Raw genomic sequence first — 9333 nt, forward strand, 5'->3', positions numbered from 1 at the left:
TCACTTGGTAGGCAGGCACTGCACTGCTGAGCTATATTCCTGTACCTAGAATTTTCATTGTGACAGTGTTGAACCTGTAAATTGATCTGAAAAGAACTGATAGTTTTGCAATGTTGAAAATAGCAATAAATATTCTTAGGGGACAACTTGCTCTGGCCCCCCTCCTGCCCCTCTCTTGAACAGGAGTTTTCTTTCCCTCAATAAATATATTGTGCTCATGACCTCCATTTATTCCTAAAATTCATTGGTTTTAGAGAACATGAGCTAGTCCCAGGTATCTTTTAGGCTGAGAGATCAGTTTTTCTCCCTGTGTCATTTGGAGGTTCCCTGTATCATTTTGGAGCCTCAGTGAGATCATTGAACGGAGGTATGAGTTTGCTTTTCTTTTATAAATTCTGGATTGGGACTCATTATATAACAAATTTTTATGCCTCAAATGTTGATATATCTTTGCCCACTGCTTATAGTTGTTCATACTTTGCCTCATGCAGTTTTATCTCATACAGTTTTGTTAAAATTGCTACAATTATTTATATTTGTCTTTTATATGGCTTTGTTAAAATGTTGTTCAAAGTGTTGTTGGCAAATCTAAGTCAAAACATGGAAATGTTACAAGGTTATATTTCTTTAATGGCACATTTTATGACCGTTGTGTTTTATAATTACAAACTGTAGAAGGTTATTATATCCCAGATCTTTCTGCTAATGTCTCAATAGCTGTTCAAAATATAAGATATCAAATCATTACTGTTTACTTGGTGAAAGTCATCTTGACTATTCATAGTTAGCTTGCTGATGTTATTATTTGACCCATGCATGTTTAATTGTTTCTTCTGCTTTGTCTCCTCCAGACTCAAAGCTCTATGTCTACCCAAGATAAAAATGCCTGGTGTCTATTGAGAGCCTTTAGATAAAACCTCTGGAGAGCATCTCTGACTGCTGGTCTACAACTACAATCCCTTTCAGCCTGAAGAAACTAGAGCAGTCATTGCCCATGGTTCCCTCACAACAGTTCGGGTTACTTCTTCAGAGGGGGGAATGTTGTATGTAGGCAGCTGAATTAGACATAAATATTATAGGCAGTCAGACAGGGCCAGGCCCTCAAGGATACAAGATGGAAGACAAGGTGAGTTTGCAACTTGGAAGAGACAGACACTCCTATATGGGCCACACTTCAAGACCAGCGCAAAAGAGGAAACACAGCTACATACTTCCTCAGGGATGGGCATCTGGGATTGATATTCTAAATATGTATCAATCACCTTGAAAGAGCCCAAATGAGTCACTAGCCTAACCCCAACAGGAAGACCCCCTGTCCCTTATTCATGTCCACTTGCCATGTGACTTTCCACATTTGGTTCTGGATTTAATCAATTTTACCTGAGTAATGATGCTTGAAATCTCATCGGTTGACCATAGTTTTGTCCCACCTCATGCCCACCTAAGTGAGTTCCCATGTCTTCTCCACTATCTTAGACCCGCCTCACTGCCTGGTTTTCCTCTATAAAAGTCACTGGAAGAGGCAGCTTCCAGGGAACAACCCGCTCGGGCCCTCATACTGTCCCTCTCTTGGACAGGAGCTTTCTTTCCCTCAATAAATATATTCTGCTCATAAAAAAATATTCTTAATATTCCTCCCTCCTTCATCATTTTTGCCCTTTTAATTCTTTCATATGCTGCATTTTATTAATTGTATGTTTTGTTTTTGTGCTCTTATGATGTTGACATTTTATGTTTTTATAAATATAGAGATCTACAATTAATTTTATGCATATGTTGTTTCCAAGACACACTTCCAAGTTTTGATATTGCCAGTGTTTTCTTTTCCACCCCTACCTTAAGGTTTTTCTTATAGTTATATTTTTGCATCATTTCAGTCTTCATTTTTCTCCTGTGAGATCTATTGAGCCAACTGTTTATTTGTTTGTTTGCTTGACTGTTTGTGTGATTGCAAGTAATGGCAACTAAATCTATGGATGTTTGGATTATCCATGTTAGTAGAAGTCCACATTATTGCGTTAAGTATCAAGTAAATGTAAAGCAAGTCTAGAACACAAATTCAGTAAATATATATATATATATATATATATATATATTTTTTTTTAATTTTTTTTTTGGTGGAACTGGGGATTGAACTCAGACCCTTGTGCTTTCCAGGGAAGTGCTTATTCTACTGAGCCATCTCCCTAGCCCCTCAGTAAAATATTTTTGTAAAGTTTACTGTTATCTCAATAAGAACAGGAGCAACAAAGAAAAAGATAAAAATTAACACTTTTATAGCAATCCAGACCTCAATTGCTGGCAATATCAATATGAGGGAACAAGGGTTAGGCATATAGAAGACCAAACAATAAGTGGTAATCAGAGTTTTCAAGGGAATAGATTTAATGTAGAACACATAATTTATAGGATTATTTTATGATATCAAAAAAACTCAAATGCAGAGGAATGCAAGAGAAATGTCCACATGCTAAAGAATCAAAGAATCCAGCTAAGAACATGAATCTCATTACAATGTCCTACAAGAGTATAGTTGAAGACCTAGAGCCAATGGCAGTGTGCTCTACTAGTCTGGCTGGAGGCTTAGAGCCCACAACAATGTCTCATGTAAGTCTGTATCAAGTATCTGCACTAAGAAGGCCCAATGGTCATTGATGGAAGCTAGAAATCCATGTCAGTAGGGTGAGGGATCTGTGCCCAAGGATGAGAGATCTGTAGTAGTCAGGAAGTAATGCTCAAGGTAAGGACCAGAGCTCCCCCAAGGAAAAGCAAAACCATCCTCAGTGACAGCAAGGGCCCAAACTCCTCCTTTGATGAGAATATTTCAGTTCATATCAGGAAAACTGGAGTGACAAGTTTCTGCAGAGACTCAGCAGCACACCATCTTCCCCTCTAGTTCTCCTTGTATGCTATTGGCAACAATCCTCAGGTGGGCCTTCCACACCCAGTGCTATACCAGTTCAGTCCAGCTGGGTGCTATAAATTGACTATTAGCTAATTCACCACAGGGAAGATATAAATTAGAGAATAAAAATGAAACTGAGGGCTGATTCTTTGAGAATAATTTTGAGATAGTCTTCTAACAAAAATAATACTAAAAGAAAGTACAATTAAAATTATTAGATAAAAGAAGGGAAATAAATGAAACACAATAAAAACTAAAAGATGGCTTACAAACTACACACTCATACATTTATTAAACAAGAACATTTTTTAAAAAAATATGTGACATGCCAAATTTTCACAAGAAGGAAAAGTCATCAATTTAATACTAACTATAATTAGTAATAAATAAAAATTCATTTTAATCAATATACATATGGTATAATAAATATAGCTTAACAGTTTTAGCTAGATTATCCAACAAATCTGCACAAAAAATCACCACTCAGATCATAAAACAGAACATTATCAACCCCTCAGATGCTCCATCATGTCCAAGCCAACAACACTGTTCTCTTGACTTTGATATCTATGGAGTACATTACACCCATATGTGTGACTTTTCCACTGAGTATTATGTTTTCTAACATTCATCCAGGATAAAGTGGCTAGGATCAGCAGGAAGTTGTGTCCTGACACTGCAAGGAATCACCCCTTCCTCCTCAGTACCTTGTGCCTTCCATAAAAGAACACAAGCAAGACACATTGGTGGCCCTGCAAAAATATGGGCAAACTTTATCATAAAGCAAATATAGAGAGATTCCTACCTTTAAAACAAAGAGACAAGCAGCAGCACAAAAGCATCGACAACAAGTGTGGGTTTGGATTTCTTTTTAAACACACAAGAATTACTCCTACATTTCAGGGAAAGTGTGGTGTTTATGATGTTTATTGATATATTTCTTAAAAGTTACTTAGGAAATGAAAAAATGTCTTCCTTGTTCTTTCCAAATGGTCAGTGTTTCCTCAGGAGCCTTATTCCTGTAAAAAATTCATGAAGGAAATATATAAAAGAATAGAGCCTAATTTTAATTAGAACTCATTCCAGTTCAGGTGGGTCTTTAGGGCATGTTTATTGCTCTGATGTCATCGCGAGTAGGTCATGGCATTAGGTACCCAGTTTTCTCTTCAACAGATGGTATTATCGCAAATGAATGTGCACAAGGCATAACCTTAAAATATTGTGACAACTGTGTTTTGTTGGTCATTTGTATCTGAGGCACAGCAAGTTATACATATTACAAATGAAATTCTGTTTTCTGAAAAAAATTATTTAAGTGCAGTTGTCATAGAATGCTTTTTTGGACCATCTCTGAGCCTCAGGCTTACTAACATCTAACTGTATCCATAACACCTAATATACATTGATTTATTTTTATTGCTATGAAGTATCCCATTTAGGTATATATAGAAATATAATTCTTTGGTTCTTAAGAGACTTATATTCTTTACCATTTGGAGCTATAAAAATAACTAAACAGTATATATTTCTTCATAATTCTCTAATTTTAAAGCTAAATCTGCACTCTTAGAATAATCTGTGATTTTATGGACTGCTTTAAGCAACTGCTTTAAGAACCTGGTGTGCTTTCATTTAATGTTTTCATATGTTGCATTTAAATTAGGGGTTAGCATTAGAATTAACATTCTATAACATAGTGGATAGCTTGTATTCATTTGTTATTTCTTGTTTATTGTAAAGACTTGAAATGACCCTTCTCTTTAAAGAACTCTTTAAAACACATATACCTGAATTCTTCTTAGTGTGATCATGACTAGAATGGCCTCTCAGTAGAATATAGGAAGATTTCTCCCTGCCTGATTAACCTGTTCTGGGAGCACATAGAAAATTTCCAATTAAAAATTCATTCTCTTTCTCCTCAAGACCAAAATCTTTTCCTAGCTTTTTGCTTATTTCCTCAACAAGGGTGGTCTTTCGTAAAGGCTTGGGTGTCATGTCTTTGAAATGTACTAATAAAGATTATTCTTATCTTAAAGCTCTGTTGGCAGAAAGAAGTCTAGCTTTCATGAAAGTCAATTAGCAAAGAAAGATGAACTACTAAAATGACCAACATTCTTCTAGTATCCTCCAGTATTTTATATCCAGTACTTAAAACCTTTCTTACTTTCTTTTCAAAAGAATTGAATTCAATCTTTCCTCTATTTGCAACAAAGTTTTAACCAATTTCAGCAATATTTAATAAAATCATCTTGCCTGCTTACATTTCAGTGATATTCTTTATTTCACAAAATAATTGGATTATCTGTGAGATCATATTCCCTGAAAATTTTAGACCAATTTTGATCATTTGTCAAAGCAGAAAAAACTGTATTTTTCCTAAAAGGTTATAAGTTCATATGACCATTCTACTTCTCCATGCTTTCCATATATATATATATATATATATATATATATATATATATAATTGAGAATATATATATATAATTGAGAAAGAAGTAGCATTGAGACAGTTTCAGAACAGGTTACTAGGATAGTTACAATAATTAATACATTGCATATTGTTGTCTTTGTAGTAGTTATTCATAGTACAAGATTCAGACATGATATCTAGTCTACACACTATTAGTTCAAAACTTTCTTCTCATTGAACTAAGAGAAAGTAGCTTTATATCTATGCTAACTATTTTGAGTATTTACTATAAAATGGACATTCATTTTTATCCCCCCTTTTTTTAGTTTTGTCAGAGATGGGTATTCCATTGCCATTCATATATTGTAGGTGCATGAATTCAGCAAAGTAATCTAATGTAGTCCGGTAGTCTATATTAGTAGTGGGTTATCTGCATGACTGTCAGTATCAGAAGTTATTGACCTAAGCCTTTTAAAGCTCAACATATTAATATGACTTTACTTTTTATACCTCTTTTTTATACTTTTCTGCTGGATGGTTAAGACCAAGGTAAAGCAAGACCTATATAACAAAAAAGTGTAACTTTTGTATCTAACAAGGTCAGTCAAATCCCCTCAGGACTTACCCTAATGCCTTGTATAGCAGTTTGTAGATCTTTTGTCAGTGTCAGCCATGTGAATGAGTCACGGCCATTGCTTGACCGATTTGCTCTCTGTGAAAGCCCGAGAGAATGTTTTCTCTCCATTTGACGCTCATTAGGCACACTCTACATCATCAGTCACTTTCTTCTGTGGCTCTATAATCTCCTTGATCAGAAAATTTGGGACACTACTGAGTCACAGGATGTTACAGTATAGGTTCTCTTATGTCCTGAATCCTCATTGACCTTGAAGGGCTAGGGCCAAAATGTTGGCCATTCTTGTAGCCCTTCTTTTTCTTTAATTTTTTGGTCTCAAACTTCAGCTGTTAACACTCCAGAAGAGAAACTTAATGATATTATTACCCTATAACATAGGAAATTGAGCTCAACATGAGTATCTGTCTGAATATCAAATGCCTTAGATATAACATGAAACAGGTATTTTCCATCAATCGTTGATATGCTAAAATTTAAATCCATCCAGAATGTGAAAAAAATTTTAAAAATAAAAAAGTAAAAAAATAGAAATAAACATTTTTTTTACAATGTTTCAACAGTAGAGTTGGCTAACTCATTTCTTGGCATTCATCTACTAATTATCATGCTCCTCAAGTATCATAATAAAATATGTGTTTAATTTATTCTGTTTCTTCCAATTTTGGTAGTTTCCATTTCTTTCTATTGCTGCTATTGTGGACTCATCCCAACTGTCCTGGAATTGGTGTCTTTAGTCAAGAGCCAAAGAAAAGACAGAGAATAGAAAACAGAGAGATGGATGCTTCGCAAATGAGAAAAGGATATTGAGATGGAAGGAAGAGAGACAAGGGAATAAAATAATTAAGATATTTTATGTCAATCTACCTACTCCCATGATGGATATAATCATCACATACTCCTAGTCTGAACATAAAAAGCAGCCCTGGTATCCCAGTAAGATCTGGCCTTGGCAAGGGAAGGAGGAACATGAATTGGCAGCACATCTTTATGCTCCACAACACTGACTTCCAGAATGAGTCTTAAATCATGTCAGCTAGTTAGATTCTAAATGGGCAGCCCGTAGGATGCAGGGCTTGAGAAAGAGTTGGTTGGTTACAAAGGAAGCAGTAAATACACTGAATTAAGTGTTAATTCAAGCCATGAAGCTGCTTATGCTTATAAATGTGAAACACAGAAAAAGGATAGAGAGCTAAGATAAAAATTCCAAATCCCAGGAAATAAATCTTCTTAAGAAAAATTCATCAGACTAGACTTGGACAAACTTAGAAATGAAACTTAACCAGTTTCCCTTAAACTCAGTTTTCTTTGAACCCTACCAGTTGTGTAACTGATCCTTCAAGCTCTACATTACAAAGCTAAAACCTAAATTGGCTATTCTAAGCCCATAAAGTCATGTGCGATAAGTCACCACTGGGTAACTGAACAAATTCCCACTCTCTGCTTATCTATATAAGACCAAGACAAAGAATGTACTCTAAAATTCCACTTTGGGAATCCTTCCTGACTACTCACAAGGAGATATTTTTTCTTTATTCTTATTGTATTTTCAGTAAATATTTTCCCTTTAACTTCCTTCCTGTCTCTGATTTATCTTCACCTATGATTTTTCCCTATCTCTTTCAAAACAATAAATTTACCCACTGCTCAAAGCTCCTTATTTGTTATAACCACAGCTGCCCCAGATCATTTTTATTGTCAACATTTCCCTAAATCTTACTAAAGAAATCCTGAAGGAATGGTGTTTGTCAGATTCTTATGTTACTTCAAAAGCCATTTTCTCAAATTGAAAATAACACATGGAAAGTACAAACATAAATCAATACTAAGGTTCCAGGTCTTAAAAAAGTCAATAACATTGCCAGTGATGACCTTTTTCCTTGTATCCATTAACTCTGACTATGTATTTCATCTGATTTACACAGAACTATGTCTGAGGGCCAGCCAAATAGCTCAGTGGATTAAAACTCCTACAAGCAGATGCAGGGGCTGGGGAATCCATTCCCAGTGTGCTGTGCCAGCCTCGCCCCGGGGGATGCTGAGATGGCAATTGAGACTGGGTGTGGTGGCATGTGCCTGTGATTCCAGCTCTTGGGAGGCTGTAAGCAGGTGGATCACTACAAGTCTGCTCTAGTAGTGAGACCCTGAACACCTGGTAGACCCTTCCTTAAAAAATAAAAAAAAAACCTATGTCTGAAATAAAATAATCAACTATTTGATTTGCTTTGAACCTATTTCAAACTAATTCACTTAGTAACTATGTAGGATCTTGCTCAATAAATAAATTTAGCCCATCCAAACATATTAGAACATTCTGAATGTGTATTTCTATCTGCGTTTGAAACATACTTTAAATAAAATGTTTTAAACACACTTTTCCAATATTGCATGCCTAAAATGGTATTTTAATTTTTTACTTTTGAGGCACCTGATCCAAGGCAAAATTTAGGTGTGATATCCAGTGTCCTACATTTCATTTCTTTTTTTGTTCTGAAAATAGTGATTTGAAATTCATTCAGGGCCCCTGAAACAAAGCTCTGTTATGAATAGAAAGGTGACAAATGAAAAAAACAAAAAGATCTGCCTAACAAGATAAAATCTCCCACAGTGAAAATTTTTAAACTTGCTTTCTTTTTCTTTGAGAGGTTTTCCCCCTCACTAGACTTTCCAAGGGAAACAGTAAAATTAAAACCATTTTTCGACTCCAGGCTTTTCTCTTCCATACTCAAAACCTCAACACTTACCTACAAGAGAATGAATGACTAATAAGCTAGTGTTCTATAACTTACTGAACTCAGAAGACATAACTGTTAAGTATATTTGAGTTTTAGTTAAAATGATGAACTTTTTAAGTTCCTCTGGAGTTCCTACATTAATGCTTTTTAGTGTGGTTTCAATGTCAATACCATCAACAACATTTGGGAATATGTTAGAAACGCAAAATCTTGAGCCTCTCTGTTATTATCAACCCTACAGGTGATTGTGTGCATGAAAAGTCATTGTCCCTTGCATAGTAGCATGTGCAATATCCAAAATAGAAGCTGGAAAGAGCTCTTTGGACTCTCTCAAAACTTCCCACTTGTTTATCACTAGCTTCAAGGCTGACCCACCAATAAATAGAAGGAAAGAGATAAATCTTACAGACAACTTACTAAGTATACCTCCTTTAGCATCCTAAAGGTCTTGAGTCCAGAGATACACCTTCTTCTTCAGTAGTATAGAGTGCTCTATTTCCTTATTGAGTTCTGAATAGTCCATCTAAAATATAAATATAATGTTCCAGACTTTTGTCAACAAAAGACAGACTAAATTTCAGGTAGCTTTTTGAGTGACAAAAAAAGAAATCAGACACACTTGAAGTTCAATATTTTTTTTTATTTTTTT

This window comes from Octodon degus, unplaced genomic scaffold (assembly GCF_000260255.1).
Source record: "Octodon degus isolate 3935 unplaced genomic scaffold, OctDeg1.0 scaffold00041, whole genome shotgun sequence".
Classification (NCBI taxonomy): Eukaryota; Metazoa; Chordata; class Mammalia; order Rodentia; family Octodontidae; genus Octodon; species Octodon degus.